The sequence below is a fragment of the Balaenoptera borealis genome (assembly GCF_965194805.1).
Source record: "Balaenoptera borealis genome assembly, chromosome: 14".
Classification (NCBI taxonomy): Eukaryota; Metazoa; Chordata; class Mammalia; order Artiodactyla; family Balaenopteridae; genus Balaenoptera; species Balaenoptera borealis.
Window position 1 is genome coordinate 66,215,034 of NC_138875.1, and position 19,663 is coordinate 66,234,696.

The 19,663-nt window shown below is 54.4% G+C and overlaps 1 protein-coding gene and 1 long non-coding RNA gene across 7 annotated transcripts in view; one reads left to right on the forward strand and one right to left on the reverse strand.

The window, feature by feature from the left end:
- Positions 1-19,663, reverse strand: part of BCR (BCR activator of RhoGEF and GTPase) — a 102,649-nt gene that overhangs the window by 73,203 nt on the left and 9,783 nt on the right. The gene's annotated exons all lie outside the window — the stretch shown is intronic.
- Positions 1,272-17,006, forward strand: LOC309610771. The gene is made up of 3 exons (XR_014234155.1): positions 1,272-8,680; positions 11,955-12,127; positions 13,462-17,006. It is a non-coding gene; the product is annotated as an uncharacterized lncRNA (long non-coding RNA).

Below are 19,663 nucleotides of genomic sequence, written 5' to 3' on the forward strand. Positions count from 1 at the left end.
GGGGGGCCGCACCTTCCAGGTGGGTGGCTCTGAGATGGTGGCTTTCAGAGTGGACCAGAGGGACAGGATCACCGGGCCACCGACCCACGGCGGCCCGACAGGTGCCACGGGCCCTGCTGACACATGGCTCCCAGCCCCGGGAAGAACCTTCCCAGCAGCCCCATGAGAGTGGGCCCCGTCCCATTTCCCAGAGTGGAGACCTCAGCCTGGCGTGGACGTAGAGGGCAGCACCGAGGGTGCAGTCGGGCAGGAGAACGTGGTGTGGTTTTCTGGGACAGTGCCAGCAGCCGTCGCAGGCTGGACCACGTGAACAGCCGAGGCTTCTAATAATTACGATAAATGATGCTTGTGCTTCTCGACGCGTCCCCCTCTGGCAGGGGAACCCCGGGGCCTGCTTGTCATCCCAGGGGTGCGTGGGTGGGCTGTCACTATCTCCACTTTACTGGTGGGAACGTAAAGAGATGAAACAAGTCCTCCGGTCTGCAGTGACCCCGGCTTGTCTGTTGTCTCTCTTTTCCGAAGGGATGATTGGAGGTCAGGTGGGGGGAGGCTGGGAACAGATGGCGTTATGTTCCCTTTTCCAAATGTGTGAGTCCAGGATGCGCGAGTTCCTGGCACTCCCAGGATTCCTGGGCAGAGAAGGTTTTCCAGAGGGAAAATGAGACTTTGAGACCCTGCACCTCCAGATCTGTTCCTTAGCCTCTGACATCTGCTCACATCCGATACATCTCAAATTCTGGTGTAAAATACCAGATTAGCACTGCCTTGCCCCAGCCCACTCTGGGTTCAGTCCCAGGGTGTCTGAAATTGGGGATCCAGCTCAGGGTGTGGCTGGACCCATGAGGCTCCAGGAGGTAGCCTTGGCCAGGGAGACCTGCCTGTGTGGACCCCGCTTTGCAACTCAACTTGCCAGCTCTGGGGCTCAGGACACATGGCTTCCACTTGTAAACCTTCAGCTTTTCTCTGAAAACAAGGTGCCAACGGCTCTCTTGAGAAGACGCTAGGATGCTCACTGGTTTGAGGCAGTGCACCTGGCCAGTACCTGTTGCCACTGCTGTGTGTTGCCTTCCAGGGGTCTCAGAGCCCTTGCGGATGCACCGCCACACGCAGGATTGTGCACGTGCTCTCGTTTCATGTTCTCAGAGGCATGTGAGGGAGTGGGCGTCCTCATCTATGAGATGAGGCTCAGAGACGCCTGTGTGGATGGGCCAGAGCCCAGCCCCGGGCCGCTGCTCCTCTCCCCCGCCATGGGCTGCATGGGCACAGAAACATGCACGCACAAGCTTACTCACGTGCATGTGCTCACAGACGTGTGCACACCCACACCCTCGTGCACACATTCAGACTCCCTTGGTTGATCCCTCGTCCCACTGCTAGATGACGCCGCTTCCCCTGCTCTATTAAGAGATGCCGTCCAGAGACTCAGAGGGACCAAGGTGAGGGCAGGAGTTCCGCCCAGGTACCCACCCGACCTCTGCCCGAGAGGGAGGTTCAGGCTCTTGAAACCAGCATCCCAGGCCCCGATGACCCAGCTTCGGCCTCTCTGTTCTGCCCGAGAGGGAGGCTCAGGCTCTTGAAACCAGTGTCCCAGGCACCGATGACCCGGCTTCGGCCTCTGTGTTCTGCTCGGGGCCTTTAGCTGCCCCCTCCCACCCAGGCACGTCTTCCTGCGCCCTTTGCCAAATCCCACCCTCCCTTACCCTGCTCCACGAGATCTCCACCCTTCAGCCCGTGCTGGAACAATCCCCCTGCTCTGAACTTTCACAGCACTTAGCATCTGTGCAATTTACTGACAGTCACAGAACGTTTCCCACCATCTGCTGAGAACTATCACTTTACTTCTCATTTTAATTCTCAAATATTTGTGTTCCACCTCCCACTTAGGCTGGAAACTGCCCGTGTCAAACTTGTCTGTGCCTCACTGTGCCTTGGAGGGGGCCCAAGACGAGACAGGCAGGTCTCCCTTCACTCTGCAAACATTAACTGAGCCCCTACTACGTGCTCCGCGTTGCTCTGGGCAATGGGGATGCGAGAGTGAACACAGCAGGCTGTGACTGCAGGCCTCGGGGAGCTTGCTCTGGAGGGAGACCAACAGGAGGGACGGGTGTGGGAACCCTGGACAAGTGTCACTTTTTATAATAAAGATGACTCCCCCATCCCCAAAGCTGCCTGTCGAAGGCAGAGAAACCAGTGAACCCAACCGGGAAAACAAAAGCTACATTCGCCAATAGTGGGGGATCTGTCCTGAGTCTTAAGAAATAAAGTTTCCTTCACCCTGGAAGTGAGATCCCTAAAGACCTGAGGGAGCTGGGACCTTCCTTAAGAAGCACTGAGCAACGTGGGTGCCCTTATCTGGCCTCTGCCTTCGGCAGGCATGTGGGTAAAAGGGGCTACCTGTTCCCCTCCCCCCAGGTCCTACAGGATCCCCAGCCCCTTGGTCTGAACCCATCACCTGGGACCCCTTCTGTGATGACATCTCCCAACCGCCCTGGAGTGAGGTGTGTGTGCAGAAGCAGGAGACCCACCACCTACACCACTGCCAGAAGGAACTGGGGTGGAGGTGAGAAGGTGGGAAGCAGCGTGAGGACCGGGCAGGGGGAGCCGGAAATGGCCCACCCAGGGCTCCTCTGTGAAGCAAAGGTACCTCCGCTCTCCCTGGGGAGGGTCAGCCTTAGGGAAGAGCATCAGAAACCTGCCATCTCCACCTGGGGTGTGAGCAGGTCATTTTACATCCACATCTTGATTGTCCAATTTGTAAGAAAGGGAGTAAATTATGGATATGAAATCCTCCTACACTGGGAAGAATGAAGTATTGCAGCCAAAGCAATTCTGGTTCACTGTCAAGGCAGCTGGAACCAGGAGACAATAACGTGACGTGAGCCCATTAGAGTGAGACGCTCAACCCAAGGAGGCCTGGTCTGTGCAGACCCTGCCCCACCGCCAACAGATGGGCCCTACCATCAATGGGCAGTGACGGTGGTAACAGGAGGCCTCCACGCTCCAGGTGGCAAGGCGGTGCACAAATAAGCACTGGAGAGCCTGGACAGGCATGAGGAGGCATGAATGAGGGGCCGGGACAGGGCAGAGGAGGGAGCGGGGTCCAGGGGCAGAGAGGGACGTGGGGTGGGACAAAGGAGGGTTGTGAAGAAAGTAGCATCAGAGCTGGGCCCGGGAGGACAGATGGATCTGGGCAGGTGGAGACATGGCGGAGCATGGAATTCCAGGCGAAGAGATGGGGTTTGGGAGGCATGCAAGGGAGTAGGATCTCAGTGCTGGTGGGGAGGAGGGAGCTCTGCTCCGAGGGCAGCTCCCACGAGGCTGGGGAAGCGGAGTGCAGGTGTCCTGCAGGCCTGCCTGCCTGGGAAGCGCAGAGGCTGCGGCTCTGGGAAGACAATCTGGTGTGTACACGGGCTGGAAGGACGGATCACAGTCACGGTGGGGGTCAGGCCTGCCCGCTGGGCTCTGTGTGGGGCTGGTTTGGAGCACAGTCGGGAGCAGCCGGGTAGGAGCCTTGCTGCTAAGATAGCATCTAATGTCAGGGATGGACCTGGAAGACGCCCTCCGCCCACTGAGCATCTTCGACTTTTTGCTGACTCGCTGGATCTCCAGCCTTGAGAAACCCTGGCCGCTGGAAGATGCTCCCCGCCGCCCCGCCTGCTGCTGGTTTACACTCTCTGCTCCTCCACTTTCTCCCCTCCCCCCGGATTATTTTTAAAAGATTAGATTTCCTGTTTTCACTGTGGAGCTGGCCTGGCCCTCTGTCCATCCACGGCCGTCACTACCGGCAGGGCAGGGGCAGGGCAGGAGCGGGCATGCTGCAGGCCCTTCCCATGAGCCAGCTCCTCGCCCTGCACCCGCTGGGCCCTGTAAACACCACGTCCTCCCAAGCCGGGCCGGCGGCGATCTCTCCCACGGGCCAGGGGCCTCTTAATGGAACAAGTAAATGGGTGATTCATCCTAGCTGCTGACAGCCACTCACCCTCGGAGCTGGCTCACTCCAGCGTGGATAAAACAGCCCTCTCCACCTCTTCTCCCTTCCCCTCCCCTCCCCCAGCGCTGGGGCCTGGGCCACCACCTGGATGTCCTGGGCTGAAAGCAAAGGATCCCCACTATGAGAACCAGGGTCCACCATGCCTGTCCAGTCCCTTGTGGCTTGAATTGCCAGCACACCGTCAGGCTGGTCCTCAGCCACCACTGCCCCAGACAAGTTTCAGGGCTCACAACCAGATCCACTGTGCTGCAGAGAAGACCAGATCCCTCCTTGTGGTCATCCCTGAGACCAGGAGGGCCTGAGGCAGTGCCTTCCCAGCTGTCCGGACCCTATGGTGGCCCCCAAGGTGGGAGCCAAGCTGGGACGATGTACGGGAGGGGGGAGTGTCAACTAGGTTCATCTGCCTTATATCCTGGGGGTCTCACAAATTCTGGCTAAGGATTCTGCAGCTGTTAAAGAAAAAGTTGAAAAACAGTGGGTCAGGGAAAAGAACTCAGTTTCTGGGTGATTCCTCCCAGCTGGGCACCAGGCCCTGTTCTGGGTCACCTCCCGGAATCCTTACAGGGTTCCTGGGGGACGGGGTGGGGGTGGTGAGGAGACAGAAGCTCCAAGGCTGGCCACCTGCAGCAGCAGCAGCAGACCTCAATGCTCACCCAGCTCTGAGGGCTCCCCCCTGCCCCCGACCCACCTGGGGAGCCAGGGCACCAGCAGGGCCCGAAGATCAGGCCAGAGGGGGTGGCCAGTGGGGTCCTGAGGGCCTGGGTGCCCAGGAGGAAGAGAACAGTGAGCACAGGAATGCCAAGAAGGGGGCAGGTCCCCATGCAACAGGGGGGGATTTTCTCTGATCAGAGGAGGGTTAATCCACAGCCTGAGTTTCCCCTGGAGCAAAGCCCATGAGCTCCGGGCAGGTCCAGACCGCTTCCCTGCTCCCGGGGCACAGTTGTGCAAGACCCAACTTTTCTCCATGAGGCAGAGATTCAGGAACCTGGGCCACGGCTCTCTCTCCAGCAGGATCTCCCACCCACCGACCGGCCACGGCCCAGAGCCCAGGCTGCGTGGGAACGCCCTTCCTCCCTCCAGTCCTCACGACCGTCCCATGCGTAGGCGGAGTGCGGTTTCCCGTGCATTTATTTGCTTAACTTATTATTTTGAAACACTTTCAAACTCACACAAAACTTGAAAGCAAAGTACAAAGAACCATTTGTTTAGGACAGCAATGACCTAAAAAGGGAAGCCGGGAGGACAGACAAATACACCTCCTGCCCACACTGTCCTCAGACAACAGGGGCCCCGCGATGCCCCCTCATCCTATGAGGATGCTCAGCTGGTGCTGGCTGGGGCCACGCCTGCCTCTTGGAGGTGGTCAACCAACACCTCCAGTGGCCTGGGTCCCTTCGTGCTGCCTAAGGCCCATCCACCCCCTGTCCAGGTGACAAGGCACAATGGCGCCCACTTACTATCTTCTTCCCAGAGTCCAGGCCCCAGTGTCCTGCACCAGCCAAGACTGCACGTCTAGGGGACCTAACAGTTGGGCTCCCCACGCCATCATTCTCAAGCCAGGCACCCAATGGTTGGCGTGCAGAGAATTTTATTTTAAGCCTATTACATAAACATGGCAGTAGCAAGACTCTAAAGGAAGAACTCACCCACATCCTCACCTCCTTGACCAATCACCTTGGTTCATTTTCCCACAATCCCAGAAGTCCCTCTCCTGTGACCACGTAACTAAAACCCCAGAGAAGGCAGCATAACCAGGGCACCAGGAATCACACCCATCTGTGTCCACGCACTGTGGCCATGGGATGCTGCTACCCCTCCTGTCAAGAGGCAGAATCGAGTCCTAGTTCTCCACCGCCCTGGACCAGGGCTGGCCCTGGGACCTGCTTTGACCAATATGACAGAGGTGATGGGGTTTGAGTTCCACAGCCCAGACCTCAAGAGGCCTTGCAGCTTCTGCCTTTGTCTTTGGAACCCAGGCTCCGTGTGAAGGCGCTAAGGCTGGAATGAGGGCTGATCACAGGGAGAGAGAGGTCCCAGCCTTCCACTGTCCCCACCAGGTGACCACCCACCAATACACACACAGAGTCACAAGAGATTAAATCATGCTCTTTTAAGCCACTCAGTTTGGGGATGGTTTGTTACACAGCAAGAGATGACAGATACAAATCCTAACACACACAGCTCTGTGTGTCACTCTTTCTACTTAGGAGCTTGAACCACGTGGCTACATAATCTTCATTGTTACCATGTGCTGATTACATCATAGTCCCCCCAGCTAATGTAACCCCTTTCCTATTGCGGGACTAGTTTTAGTTTATTTCCAGCTTTCCACTGTTATGAACACAATGAATCAGCTCGTATAATAATACCAAAAGGAAAAGGGAAAAAAAAGTCCTATTTCCTTAGGAAAATCTAGGGTGGGATTCCTGGGTCTCTGCTTATAAACATGTTAATGACTCCTAAACAATGTAGACACTGAGAATTCAGAGAAAGGGGCTGGGAATAAACTCGGCTTTGCAGAAACCAGGCATCTGTATTCTGAAGCTAGGCCAGCTCAGCCAGATTTCCTGAACCTGGCAAAATTCAAGGGAATCTGGTTATTCTAGAAAATGACCCAGGTTTCCAGGAAAGGGCCAATGCCTGAAGTCTCAGTCACTGCCTGATTCCTTGACTCCCTGGTCCCATAGCTTCCTTACACATCCCCATCGCCTGAAGGCAGGCTCCTCGCCTCCAATTCCTGAACTGCTGACTGCAGGGCAGGACCACAGTCCACCCCAGGGCTGAGCCCACACTGTCAGTGCTGCTGGGAAGAAGGCACCTGCCCACCCCATTCCACTCAGGAAGCTAAGTGTCAAAACCAAACAGGGACAGGTGTCCCTGTCCCACCACTACACTGACTTTGTCACTGACTGGCTCGGGGGAGGCGGATCACCCAGAAAACCACTCCATCATCTCCCCGGAACCTGATCGGAGGTTTGCCACATCCCAGGAGCGGCTGGCTCAAGTTTCCTTGGCAGAGAAAGTGGCTGGAAACGGCGGTGGGACTTGCCACCAGAAACACCCCTTTCCAAGAACTCCTGCCCTGTTCATCAGCCACCTGCTACATCCCAGAGGGCTGTGCTCAGGAAAACGGTGCCCTCTCCCATCCCCCATCAACAGCAGCTGAGTGGTGCCCTGGGTGCTCCTGCAGGCGGGTCCTGGTTGCAAGGAATCAAGAGTAAAAGCATTACAGCCACGTTCACAGCAGCCAAACGTAGACACAACCCAAGGGTCCACCGATGGATGAATAGATAAGCAAAACGTGGTCCCTCCACACAAAGGAACATTATTCAGCCTTAAAAAGGAAGGACATTCTGACACAATGTGGATGAACCCTGAAGACCTTATGCTGAGTGAAATAAGCCAGACACAAAAGGCCAAGTACTGTAGTATTCTACTTCTGTGAGGTGCATGGAGCAGTCAAATCCATAGAGACAGAAAGTAGAAGGGGGGTGCCAGGGGTGGGAGGGGAGGGGGGAGTTAGTGTTTAACGGGGACAGAGTTTCAGGAGGAAGGTGAAAAGTTCTGGAGTTGGACAGTGTTGATGGTTGCACGACAATGCGAACGTACTTCATGCCACTAAGGTGTCGCTTAAATTTTTTATCACAATTTTAAATGAAGAAGAAAAGCAAAGTTCTGTGACAGACAGAAGTCTTGTCTTTAACCCCTTCCAAATGCAGGTTTGGACAACACAGGCTCACACCCAGGCTCTGAGCCAGAGCGCCCCCTCACCTCACCCCACATCTGCTGACGAAACGAGCTGGTCATTCTGGGGACCGAGTCCGTTTCTCTGCTCCAAGAAGGAAGCTGTGCCAGGCTCCTGCCCGGCCGACTCCACCTTGGAGAAGACACAGGACACCGACCTCCATGAAGAACCTGCCCCCAGACCCTCGGCCGCCACCCCCGGGACAGCACACACTTGGGTCCTCAGAGCCACGTGGAGACCGCCAGGCCAGGAGGGGTGGGAGGCCGAGCGGGGCTGGGCTCAGCTAGCGGGGACCCTTTTCATCTGTTTCATGTACTGAGGTGTCATATAAAATGTCATTTGAAAAGAAGGGCTGTGCTCCTAGAACAAAACCGAAGCATTTGAAAAATCACCGCTTGGAAATGGACTCTGGGCGTTTCCAACTCTGATGGAAAAAGGCAGCTTGTCATCTTCCACGGCGGTCTCTTAAAAAAAAAAAACAAACCCACATGTCCAGCCAGCTGATGAAGCAGCCAACATCCTCCCCACTCTCTGTCATAACAACAATAAAACGAGAATAACAAGTGTTATGAAGCACCGAGGCGCACCGGCAGCCGGGCTAAGTGCTTTTCTCGTGTGCACCGTCTCACTGGACCTTCACACAAGCCCCCGAGCGCATGACTGCTCTGACTTCTGGTTTACAGATGAGGAAACGTAACCATCCTTCTTGCATTCTCAGACACGGATTTTCCGAAAAGAAATATTTTTTTTTGGCCACACCACGCGGCCAGGGATCAAACCTGTGCCCCCTGCAGTGGAAGCGCAGGGCCCTAACCACTGGACCGCCAGGGAAGTCCCCCGAAGATTTCGACGTGACAAAGTGGGATCTCTTGCTCTTCCCTGCCTCTCACGATGCTAACTGGCAGCGTGGCCTTCCTGCTCAGCGGCCACCGACGGAGTGTCAGGTGAATGCAATGACCAGTGATGTCCCCAGCTCTGTGCCCCTTGAAGGAGGGGCTCTCCACACCCCTCAGCCCAGCCCCTGCCTCACCCAGACCCCAGGGCTGGGGAGCTGGGTCAGCAGTGCTGCCACCTACAGCCTGGCCAGTGCCCACCTGGGCCTGGGACCTTCCCACTGAGCCCAGGGCCGTGAGGGTCCTGAGGGCTGCAGGGGTCAGTGCATCTCCTCCGGGATGGCTGCCCTGCTACAGCCAGGCCCCACCCAGACTAGCAAGGGGACCGCGGGCAGATGAGCCCACACGTGGGAGGCTCTCGCAGGGCCTCCCCAGGATGCTGCTCCGGGGGTGGGGGAGCCTGGAAGTCTCGAGAGAGAGCACTGTCCTTTCTCGTGCCTTCTGTAGCCCCCACCCTCCCAGCGATGGAGAGAAAGCCCGCTGGCCCTCACTTCTCTGAGTCCTCTGTAGACGAGACACTGATTTATGAGCAAATAATTCATCCCTCGGTCTGAGTAAGACTCGGCGCTAGGCGTGCAGCTTGCAGCTGCCACGGCTCTTGGCCCGAGAGCAGGTGCATCCAGCTTGCTCTTCAAACAAGGGGATAAACCAAAGCACAGTCATAAACGCCCATGTCTGTCAGAATCAGAGCCCGTGGAGGTCGTGAGGTGGGGGGGGATGCTCACGGGAGGGCCCGGTCCACGGACACATGTCTACGCCGCCGCCCGGTGCCAGAAGCCTCCGCGTCCCCAGAGTAAAAACTGTGCTCCTGTGGGAGAGCCCAGCCCCCAGGGGCTTATTCTAGGCTGGCGCACCTGCAGCGACAGCTCTGAGAAGTTTCCAGAAGCCCGCGTGCTCCCTGCTGAGGCCTGGGGCCCTGGACAATGGGCGTCCCTGTAGGTACCAAATACCACAGCGTTCCCAGGGACACGTGTCAGCAGTCACAGGCCGAGGACAATGGGCAGCAAAGGGATCCAACTGTGATCACAGCCCACCCTGCAGGTCTTTCTCCTGCACAGCTGGGTGTCTGCCAAACCCAGCAGCGGTCCTCCAGCCACAGCCGGGCAGCTTTCCTCCTGCCTCAGCCCCCTCCCAGAGGCCGGGACAATCCGGCAGCAAAAACGACAAAGGGGACTCAGCAGCTGGATTCACGGGGAAGAGAGAGGCACCCAGGAAGCTGCAGGCCCCTCTCGGAGGTTGAAGGGTCAGACCTCCCATCCACCTGCCCACTCTGGGATCCAAACCCTTGGGGGTGGCCGAGGACGGAGGAGCAGGGACCCCAGTTATGGGGAAGGGGAGCCAGGAGAAAAAGGGGTTTGTTCCCTGGTACCCTGCAGGGAGCAGCCCCAAACCCAGAGAGAAAGGCCTGGGCTTGGGGAGGAGCTGGGCACATATTATGAGGAGCAGCTCCTCACCCTCCAGCTGCCCTCCCAGGATGCGGGGTGGCCTGGAAGACAGGTCTTCCAAAAGAAACCATAAAAAAGGGTGGTGCCCACCAAAAGCCACATTTCGTAGAACTCATTTGTATGAAATGTCCAGAAAAGGCAAATCCACACAGAGAGAAAGCAGTGTCAGGGCTAAGGGGAGGAGTGGGGAGAGACCACTCATGGGTGTGGGGTTACTTTGGGGGTGATGACAAGGTTCTGGGACTAGAAAGTGATGGTGGCTGCATCACTCAATCTGTGGATCTATAAAGGCCACTGAACGGTACACATGCAGCAGGGGAACTAGACGGGATGTAAGTTACATCTTAGTAAAGCTGTTAGAACAGAACAGAAAGGAAAAGGAACAGTCCACCCATCAGTTGATGAAAAAATGTCTCAGGAACAAGAGGAAACAAGGTATCACACAACCACCTGGATGAGTCACAAGTGCCCTCCCGAAGTAAAAGGAGCTGGATCCAAAAGGCTCCACACTGTAGGATTCCATTTATTCCACATTCAGGAAAAGGCAAAACCAGAGGGAGAGAAAGCACATCAGTGGTTTCCAGGGGCTGCAGGTGGGGTGGGAGAGGTGTATACAAGAGACACAGTGATAGAAGTTTCTGGGGTGATAGAGCTTTTGGGGGTGATAGCAATTTCTGGGGTGACGGACCTCTTATGTATCTTGATTGTGGTTACACCACTCTGCCATCACTCACAGAACAGTACACCTAAAAGAGTGACTTTTACTGTCTGTGAATTACATTTCAATGCACATATACCTCTACTGACATCATAGCATCTTTTGAATCTTTGGCATTTTTTAAAAAGAACAGGTAACTTATATGTTTTTTTTTTTTTTAACCCTCAGCTCAAAATTTCATTTTCCTAACATGGACAAAATTTCCTGTAATTGGAAATCTGTCAAAAGAGAAAAGGGAACTGATTGAAAAACAAACAGGTGAAAAGAAAAATTTGTAACTATGTGTGGTAACAGGTGTTAACTAAACTTACTGCAATAATCATTTTGCAACATATACATATTATCAAGTCATTACATCGTACAGCTAAAACAAATACAATGTTAAATGCCAAATATATCTCAATAAAAATGAATAAACAAACCAAACAGCTGAAGGGGGAGGCAAACAAATGTAAAATTCTGATGCTAAAAAAAAAAAAAAGACCACTGAATTTGGAGACTCATGTTCACGGCAGCATGATTTCACAACACCCAAAAGTGGAGGCAACCCAAGTATCCATCCACAGATGAATGGATAAACAAAATGTGGTCCATCCGTACAATGGAATATATAAAATTTAGCCTTCAAAAGGAAGGAAATTCTGACACATGCTACAACATGGATGAGCCTCAAGGACATTATGCTCAGGACAAAAGGACAAATACTGTAGGATTCCACTCACATGAGGTCCCTAGAGGAGTCAGATGCATGGAAACTGAAAGGGGCCGGGGGAGGGAGTTTGGGGGGCGGGGGGCATTAGTGTTAATGGGGACAGAGCTTCAGTTCAGGAAGATGAAAAGTTCTGGAGACGAATGGTGGAGACGGTTGCACAACAGCATGAATATACTTAATGCCATTGAGCTGTGCACTTATAAATGGTTAACACAGTCAATTTTATGTTATGTGTATTTTACCACAATTAAACAAACAAACAACCCCCAACGACTCTTTCCCACTGTCCTAAGTGACCATGAGCTCTAGGGCAGGCGAGCCCCTGGCATCGCAGCCCCAGCCATGGCCTTCACGCAGCCACAGACCCGCCACACCATGCAGACACACGCCAGGCGGGGAGGGGGGGCCTGGAGGAGAAAGGGCTGCTTGTCTCTGCCCTTCCAGCCGCAGGTGTGCAGTGCAGACACCCCGGCCCGGAGGAGCCAAGTGAAGCGCAAAGGTCCACCAACACTGAGGCTCCAGCGCGTCTGCTCTGCAGGCAGACACAAAACTCCACAATGTCTGGACCGCTGCTCCCCAACAGGAGTCCGTGAGCCAAGAAGCCAAAGCAAAGCTGAGTGCAGGTAAGCCACCTGCTCGGCCCAAGCGAGGCTGGCAGCCGCCCAGCTGGGGAGGAGTTCTGTCCAGAAGGAGCCCCGGAACCCACAGTGACCCGGGCGGGGCACCGAGCAAGGCCCGTGGCTGCAGGGTGGCTCTCCCACCCCATACTCACCCCATCCTCCATGCAGGTGTCACTGGGGGGTTTCTCTGGCCCAGGGTGGGAGGCACACCAGATCTCCCCACCTCATCACCAGCCGGTCCCTTATCCCAAAGCCATGCTCCAGCCGTCCCAAGCCTTGCAGAACCCTGCTGTCCCACTCCTCCAGGGCTCTGTGCACAGGCCGCCTCCGCCTGAAATGCCCCCTCTCCCCATCCCCCACAACGGCCTAACACTCTCCTTTTCAGTGGGGTCCATTCAAGACCCAACCAAATGGCCGCTCCCTCCATGATGCCCTCTGTGAGCTAACCCAGCAGAGTTACCCCTTCTTGGTGCCCACCTGGTACTGACCTCCATCGCAGCCCCCATTTATCAGTGTCTATGAGCTCCTTGGGGTCATGGACTGTGTCGAGGCCAAAGCATGGAGTCTGGACCCCAGCAGGTGCTACACAAACTTCAGATGAACAAATAGGCGGATGGTTGGATGACAGATGGATGGACGATGAGTAAATGGATGCATGGATATTTGGATGGTAGAAGGATGATGGATGGATGGATGGAGCTATGGAATAAATGTTTGTGTCCCCCTAAAATGCGTATGTCGGAACCTAATCCCCCGTGCGATGGTGCCTTTGGAGGTGATTCAATCATGAGGGTGGAACCTTCATGAATGGGATTAGTGTCCTTATAAAAGAGACCCCAGAGAAATCCACCACTCTTTCTGCCATGTGAGGACACAGTGAGAAGACAGCCGTCTATGAACTGGGAAGTAGTGGACCTTCACCACACGCTGAATCTCCTGGCACCCTCGTCGTGGACTTTCAGCCTCCAAGAAATAAATTTCTGTTGTTTATAAACCACCCAGTCTATGGTACTCTGGTATAACAGCCCGAATGGACTATGGCAGATGGTTGGATGGATGGAGAGATGGATGGAGGGATGGATGATGGATGGAGGGATGGATGATGGATGGATGGAGGGATGGATGGATGGAGGGATGGATGATAGATGGAGTGGCTCAAGTACAGCTTGGCTTTCCCGGAACATCTGCTACTAGGGAACAGATGAGTTAGATTCGACTCACACATATGTGGAGCTTGAGAAAGATTCAGGATTCCAACACCCTGTTCTCTCAAGCTGGAGGGTTCTCTTTTATAACTTTGATCAATAAATGACTATTTTCTTAACTTTTTATTACAGGAAATTGCCAGCACATACAAAATCGAGAGTACAGTATCACGAATACCATTCCTGTCACCCAGCTTCAACCGTCATGAACCCACGGGCAGCCTGGTTTCAGGGGATAAACATTCGGAAGCAGCAGGATGCGGGGGAGAGGCAGGGCGCTGTTGGTGACCGCTCCCCACCCCTGCTTCCCACCCCCGCAACTTCCTGGGGGAAGGAGGCCTCACGGGGACAGGAGGACTGACCCTACCTGCCTCACAAGGGCTCCCGAGCACAGAGGAGAGACACCCACACGCGGCTCCGTCATCTCATTTCACAATCACCAGGAATCAGGAGGCAGCGCACTGCAGGACAGCGGTCAGCAAGCTCTGGCCCACGGGCCAAACCCAGCCTGTCACTACCCGTTTGTGTGACCCAGGATCTGAGAATGGATCTTATAACGATTTTTAAGTGATTACATTTTAAGTGGTTATATAAGTACCTACCTAATAGTCTCAATTTTGCCTCTCAGCCACAAAGCCTAAATTAGCTATTATCTGGCCCTTTAAGGAAAGGCTGGCCACCCCAATACCGCAGAGAGAAGAGCAGAGGCTCACATAACCATGCTTGGTTCAAATCCAGGCTCTGTCATGGAACCTTCTGACCAGTCTAAGCTTCTGCCAATGGCCGTACCACCCAGCTCTCTGCAGGGTGGAGTGGGGCTCAGATCCCAGAAGGCACACGGGATTCTATTACAAAGCGCAAAGCCAAACCCAAGTGCAAAGTTCCAGTAAAAGGAGGGGTCCTCTCTCCTGCAAGACCGCCAGAGAGGGAATGCCAGCCACTCTGGGGGTCCCTGGGAGTCCCAGTCGAGCTCACCAAACAAGAAGTCCTGAAGGAAAGCACGGACTTCTGCTGAGGCATCTGAGCCCCACGGCAGTGCAGACGGTCAGCACGGTCTCCTTCTCCTCCTCGTGTCCTCCAGACTGACCAACCCATCCCCGGGGGTGGCCAGCCCGGGCACAAGACAGTCCTTGCTCTGGCAGACACTGAGGATGCTCAGAAAGTAACAGGGACTAGACAGAGAGCTTCCCCTCAGACTCCAATCCCAGGTGGGGCCTGGGAGGCAGCAGGCTGCTTGAGGACTGGCCATCTGTGATGCAGGAAAACAGTGGCCCCAAGGTACCAGAAGTCCCCCATCCCCACGGCACAGAGATGTTGCAGGTAGAGCCTTGCATGCAAGCCCCGCTGTCTCAGGGTTGGCCTCAGCACAAGCGTTCCTGACCACGCAGGGTTGTGTTCTGGCCGGCAAGACATCAGTTGGCACCTCCAGGCTTCCCGCTGCCAACCACCTGCCTGGATACCACCACCTCTGCCCGGGCAGACGCCCTCCACACTGCCCTCACCCTCTCTCACATTGAGGCTGGGCCCCCCCCCCCCCCAGCTGTCCACGCTATGCCTTTCAGCACGCTACGCAGGTGACACCTGCACAGCCTGAGCATCTGTGCCCGCCCTGGGGGCCGACCCTAGGGCTGGCCAGTGGGCAGTAAGGGAGATAAATCAACCAGCAAAGAAGCACCCTGGTTCCCATTAAATGTACACGCAGAGCCAAATCCACCCCCTGGCTCACCGCGGGCTCCCTGGACCCGTCACTGCAGGCAGCCAGACCCAATTGGGGTCTTACGGGAAGACTGCTTCGGGACACCTGCCAGTAAGGTTTTCCAAGTGACTTGCTGGCAACTCAGAGCAACATGACTTAATTTTATTTGGAATCACAAAACTAAAGAGATCTTAAAGATGCTACCGTGCAGCTTCCTCATTTATGGGGTGGGGGGTCGGGGGGAGTCAGGGGCCCACAGGGTTTAAGTGATTTACGCAGAATCAGAACAGCAGCTGATGGCACAGCCAAGACAGGCACCAGAGAGGAGGGAGCAAGTGAGAGCCCCAGCTCTATAGCTCACAAGCTGTGATGGTTAAAACTCCAGAAGTGCTGGCTCTCAGCTGCAGCGAGCACTTAAATATAAGACAGATCATCCACAGTGGAAGACAACTCACCAGCATGGAAAAGAGTCCATCCCTCTCTTTTCCTCCCCAAGGCCATTATACCACGTTGCCCACCCTCCAGATATGACCTTCCTGTATGTACCTGCCCCGCCTACAGCCTACACAACCACACAACCTGCACAACCACACAACCTACACAACTACACAGCCTACACAACCACACAGCCTACACAACTACACAGCCTACAGGCTCCAAGTCCTCAGGCACAGGGAGGTGTTTGACCTGACAAGCCCAACAGCGTCCTGCTGCCCTGGCCCGGCTTCTTCCAGCTTCTGCAGCCTGAGTGCAACCACGTACTACCTTCTGTAAAATCCCTTTTCATCACAGTGTTTGGCTTCCTTGGAGCTTCCCTTAAGGCACGTAGGAACTCCAGGGGCCAGAACTAACTGGACAATGCTGTCTAGCTGACTCAATCCACGGCCAGGATGCATGCAAGGGAGGCTGAAGTGCTTTTCAGTTTCGATTACAAGCAGCCCAGAGCAGCAATAAGATAGCAGCTTCTATGCTAAACAAGGAGACAGTGAGTTCCTTCCCTGCCAAGGACCACGGAGCTGACAAAGGACTGTCACATAGCTGGTAGCCTCAGAGATCTTCCCAAATGAGAGACGGGACTGGTGTGGCCCCAGCTCTGAGCCTCTCTTGATCCAGAGTGCTTGGGGAGCACCAAAGAATCAGGAGTTATAGTGAGACCCAGCTTGGCAAGAAAGAAGTCAGAGGACAGCAGAGGATTCATTGCAAAACCACAGGTAAACTGGAACAGCGTTTCTGGAAGGTAATCTGGTGGCAGATATCAAGTGTCTTAAAACCACCCACACCCCGACTAAATCCACTGACAGATGCTCACCCTCAAGGAGGGAGCGGAAATGCAAATGGAAACACATGTAAAAAGACGAGATGCTCACTGACTAATGAATGTCACTGAATTGTACTTAAAACAAAACGTGGTTTAAGTACAAAACAATGGGATAAGTATTTAGCCTTAAAAAAGGAGGAAACTCTTGACACATACTACAACATGGATGAACCTCGAAGACATTATGCTCAATGACATAAGACGTTTATAGTGATACTGTATGAGTCCACTTCTGTGAGGTCCCTGTAGCAGTCAAATTCAGAGACAGAAAGTGGATGGTGGTGCCAGGGGCCGGGGGAGGGAGGGGGCGTTATTGCTTAAAGGACACAGATTTCAGTTTTGCAAGATGAAAAGAATTCTGGAGATGACGGTGGTGATGGCTGCACAACAATGTAATGTACTTACTATCACTGATCTATGGACTAAAAAATGCTTAAAATGGTAAGTTTTATGCTTATGTATACATACACACACAAAAACATAATGTTAAAAAGTTAATAATGCAATATACCAAAGCCCATCAAATTGTACATTCTAAATGGGCAAATTGTATGTTATGTGAATTATATCTCAATAAAGCTTCATTAAAAAGAAAAGATGTTCGCTGAAACATTATAATAACAAGCTACATTTAATAAACGTTAAATGTCCAACAAAATTCATTAAAATTAGATCAATTAAGCTATAACTCTATTACAAATAATAATGTAGACTTTAAAAATAATGTTTACAAAATATTCAGTAAAACAAGAAAATGCTCACGCTAATTGACAAAAACAGGACCCCCAGTGCAGCTAGATCTCAGCTACATAAAACAATCAGAGATATGATTTTATGTAAAGTCGGGAAGAAAAGAAAACCTCCCTTAACACTAAGCAGAAATGTGTTTCCCTGAAGCTTCTAACCATTAGTAACAGACCAGCCTCCCAGGTATGACCCTAAAGAAATCTACTCCCTCTTCCACATGACAACTGTTCAAGACACATAGCTAGTGCTCATGGACTCCGGAGGTGGACAATTCTCAAGCCTGGCTGCAGAGGAGATCTCCCAGGGAGATTTACAGAAATCCAGGTTGGCTCGGAGGAGGAAATCAGATATCCGTGTAGAAAGTGCTTATGAAGAGTGGAGGCCTCTGGGAGCTGGGAGCCACTGACAGGCAGCAAGAAAACAGGGACCTCAGTCCTACAACCACCAGGAACTGATTCTGCCAACAACCTGGGCTGGTGAGGGAATGTGGAGCCCCAGATGGGAATGCAGCCCCTGCCGACACTTTGCAGACTTTGGAGACCCTGAGCAGGAGACCCAGCTAAGCCATGCTGGACTGTTGACCCAGGGAAACTGATATTGATAAACAAAAACAAGAAGAACCTCACAAATCAGACTTGCCAGGAGTGACCAGCTGTGGGGATGTGTGTGATTTTTCTAACTACAGCAGAGGCGGTCCATGTGGGCAACCAGGACAGAGACACTGCCTTCAACCTCCACCAGGTCAAATGCCCCCCAGTTCCTCCTGAGTCTTTGGGCTCAGTGGCACCGAGCAGAGTAAAGCTACAGCCTGGACACGTCCAAGGACACCGGGAAGGACCTGGGCCCCTAGATGTCACATGCTGTCCCGCTGACCCATAGGAGGCCCCAGTCAAATGAACCCCCCGGACCCTTCCCAAGTGAACCACAGCCCAGCCCAGCCTTTAAAAAGCCCCCTGAAAATAGCTGTGAAAGGGAAAAGCCAAGGGACAGTACAAGGGTCCTGACCCACTGCTCCGGCGTGGTCTACACACCCCCGAGCCCTATGGGGCCGGCGTGGGTGTCCCCGATGACAGAGTGAGCTCCCCCAAGAAAGCCTCGCCTTGGCCTTTGACGTCCAAGGTCTTATTTACTGTCATGCCCCATCATGCCTGCCTTGGAATTCAATAAACATAAAGTGACTCTCCTCCCTTAGGACCGGCTCTGATCCACTCACATACTTGAGGGGGCCCAGTGCTTTGGGGCCAGAGAGAAAGGGGGAAGAGGGGGAGAGAGAGAGAGAAGGAGGGAGAGACAGAGAGAGACAGACACTTTCTGTTCTCCTCCCAGACGTCCCCCCTACTCTTGGGGCACCCAGCAGGGCACTCAGGCTCTGGCAGCCATGCCCCTGCCTGCCGCACTCCATCAGCCGACTGGGATGGTTTCCCACCTGCCACCTGCAGAATCAGTGTCCCAGCCCAGCGATTAGAATAAAGGGCCTCTCTCAGGCAGCCAGCAGCCGGGTCTCAGCCCTCTGACTTTCCCTGCTACCCTACCGGGGTTTCTGCACCCCAAGACTGCAGACATAGCAGGGATTAACAGCACAGGGCCCACGGGGCAGGGGAAGCTGGGAGGTGACAAGCAGCGCGCGGACCGGGTCTCCAATACTTCCCTACCCCGCCTTCTGGAGTCTCGCTGGCCCCTCCGCAGAGAAGAGTCTGCTCTAGAGCGACTTGCACCATCTGGGTGCTGACAAAATACCACAGGAGGGGTACCCAGACTGATGTTCATCATCACACCCTGGAGCTTTAGAGCTGAATTCTGATAGTGGCTGCCCAGGTGCCTCGGGGGTTGGGGGGGAGGGGGCCCATCTGACTGCCCCCAGCAAGATGCTATCCCACAGGGCCTCCCAGCGGGCTCCCACAGGCATGGCCGTCTCGGATCCAGACCATCCCCACCAGCCCGCGGGGCCCCAAAGCAGACACTTCCACCCATGTTCCTAGGGTAGAAAGTGGAAAGCTTTCAGAAGTCAACATTCATAAGTGAGTTACATTTTTTGGTCTAAGATTTGAGCAGATACGAATCCTGCTTTTGCACATGCCGGCTTGCACACACACCCAGAGGCTGAGCCGCCATGCCGAGCATCACCTAAGAGAGTTCACAGGTCACGTCGCAGGGCCTTCCAGTCAATTGGACAACGGCTCTGAGCCCAGCACGGGGACCCCCGCGCCTCGGAGAGGACAGGAGAGGGGGGCACCAGCGTGGTTGGCCCAGCCTGCACGTCCCCGCTCACAGCACAGCCACTCCACGAGACTGGGGAGGGCCAGGGATGAAGACTGCCCCATCTATTCAACCACGAGCCTGCAGGTTCCCCCAGCTCCTCACCTAAAGCCTCAGACAGCTCAGCTATGGGGATCCCTGCTGCTCCTCCTCAGGGACCCCTGTGAGGGATGGTGCTGTGCAAGACGCAGCCCGCTCCCCAAGCACCATGTGCCTCCCCACTGAGCAGAGGCCTCGGTCAGCTTGGCCTGGTCGTGGTCCTGCTGTCCAACCACCACCGAGGCCTGAGGGAGAAACGGTGAAGACATCACGCTGAG